Source organism: Cyprinus carpio, unplaced genomic scaffold (genome assembly GCF_018340385.1).
Source record: "Cyprinus carpio isolate SPL01 unplaced genomic scaffold, ASM1834038v1 S000006533, whole genome shotgun sequence".
Taxonomy (NCBI): domain Eukaryota; kingdom Metazoa; phylum Chordata; class Actinopteri; order Cypriniformes; family Cyprinidae; genus Cyprinus; species Cyprinus carpio.
In genome coordinates, this window is record NW_024879198.1 from 24,767 (window position 1) to 27,269 (window position 2,503).

The 2,503-nt window shown below is 39.8% G+C and overlaps 1 pseudogene; it reads right to left on the reverse strand.

Annotated features, from left to right (window-relative positions):
• Positions 1 to 614: 614 nt before the first annotated feature.
• LOC122143929 overlaps positions 615 to 2,503 on the reverse strand; it is a 68,375-nt pseudogene continuing 66,486 nt past the window's right edge.

Below are 2,503 nucleotides of genomic sequence, written 5' to 3' on the forward strand. Positions count from 1 at the left end.
TTGAAGGTAACGGTGTAGCAGTTCCTCAGCAGTGTTGTTGTTAATATGTTATCCTTCAAACAATCTTAACCCAAAGGTACTGTCACAGCGAGACCAGACCTTTATACCTAGTAACAAATGTGCTACAAAACAATACAGTAACACCCATGGAGAGCCAATGATAGTGTAACCTCTTGATGACTTGAAAGGATCTCTCCATGGAGAGCCCATTCATTGATCTGATGTTGACCTGAGGGAGGCTTATTACTTATGGGCCATTTGGTTCACACTTTTGTAAACAAGACAGTTGGCTACAGTTGATTGCAAATACATTGGACTAAAGTTGATTAAAAACCAATAATCTTTCAATCCCCCCTTTGATCATATTTGATCACACAAATAAAAAGAACATACAAAACAGTTATCATTTTAGTAGTCATGTACACATGCTGTATACAGGTTCCTGCTTGCAATACTTTTCAGTAATCTTGAATACAGAATGCTGCATACAGGCTCCATTACATAAGATGACAGAATTAGTTCATGGTGAGGTTTGCATTATCTTGAATGCCTAAGTTCTTTTTTTTATTTTAATGTTGCGATCTTGTGTTCTGTGGATGTTCAGGCATGTTCATCTAGGTGGCCAGTGCAGTTTGGTCCAAGTGTTGGATGTCTTTGCTCATCCTCTGAAACGCTGGGACACCTACAATCACACACAAGAGAAAAGGGAAACAAATCTTTCCAAAGAAATAGTTTTAAACTAAATATGCCTAATTACCAATAAAACTGTCCCTATTTAATGTTGGCAGGACACTACAGTGTTTATCAGTGGTAAAATGTTCATGTCTTCGTCCTCAGGCGACAAGCTAGAGCCTAAAAACCCTAGTCCCGCCATATCTGGACTCTGAAAAACACTACTTCCATCTATCCCTCATCTCTAGGCCAATTTACATCAATCCACTCATTGTTTCCCAGTGCCTTAACTGCTGCATCAGATACTAAAAGATCCTCAGTTGGTCTTTTCCATCTGTATTCTTGTGACACATCAGTTTTTTGAATCTTTACCCATTTGTTGGGCACTATACCATGGCCCCCCTTTGGAGGTGCCAAAACTTGATTCTTGGCATTGTGTACTGCCAGGCTGAGTCTTTCATCAGTTTGGACAAGGCTGTCAGATGTTAGATTTTCATTGGACATAGGCTGGCCTGTGACATGTTGAAAACGCAGAGTCCATTTGCCTTGTGGTTTTCCTTAATGCATGTTTGTCATCGTGTAGTTTTTTTCAATCTCCATTAACAATGATTGATTGTTTCCTGGACAATTCATTGAATTCGTTTCTATGAAGAACTGTTTGTTATTCTTGAGACGTTGTTTTAATGCCGCTGCATGTTCCACCTCTCTCCTTCGGCTTGTTTAGCCCGCACTTGCCTACTAGGAAATCATCTTTGCTTCGTTGGTTGAGGTTTCTGTGTATGCTTTTCCTTTCGTGTTTGCATACACATGGAGTCCATTCAGATTTTGGATGAAGATGTCATTAGCTGGTGCTGCAGAGAGAGGTTCTTCAGTTTCCCTGCGGCTCCACAGCCTTTAGCGAATCTGTTTTGATTTGGCTGTAACTGCTGAAACCTCTTCAACAGGGGGTCTCATCACGTGATGTCTCAAACTCAGCTACAATACGAATCCAGTGCCCATATTCTTGCAAGTTACATCTTCACTGGTTTCTCTCTTGAGTGTCTCATATTCACTTTTTCATACCCCATTGTACGGTTGTGGTTGACAAGGTTTGGATGTAAAACTCTGAGATTGACTTCCCTGTGTTCTTTCAATCTTTGCTGACCATTCAACAATCTGCATAAATGTTGTTCCAATGCTGTCCCAGTCATCATACCTGATTTTAGGATTTTTAGAAAACCTCAGGTTTCAGTCCATTCACAAATGTGGTTTTAAGAGGCATGCTAGTGTCTTCACAGAGTTCTTCAATGTTGTTGTTCAAACCAGCATGTTCCATCCAAGTTTGTCTGAAGCGTTCTTCAAACTCTGCAACACTTTCTCCTGTCTTCTGCACACAAGAGGTAATTTTGGCCCAATTAACCTCTGCAGGTTTCAGTTCAAATAAGGTTTGAACTGCTTCCCATCCAGATTCAGTGTTTTCTTGAGATTAACCAATCCTTCTTTAAACACTTTCTGTAAGTCGTTGTTGGTCATTGTCTCTTAAGTTCACATTAACAATCATCACACTGTCCAGTGGATGTAAATTGTAGATTTTCTGAAAGCGTTTGTAAAAAATTTCTTGTTGTTTTTACAAAAACTTTTTATCTGCCAATTCTTTTGACCATTTGTCAACTTGCTCTGGAGTGGCTGGCTGGTATGTTCTGTAGGGAACATATTTCTTTACCACCTTTTTTACTGTGCGAGTTAGTCGTTCACCATCTTCCTCATACTCCTCTTCATTTTCAGTATCAACTTCAGTCCGTCTGTTCTTAATAATTACAGGAGCAAGTCTAACCTTCAGTTTGTCCTTTTG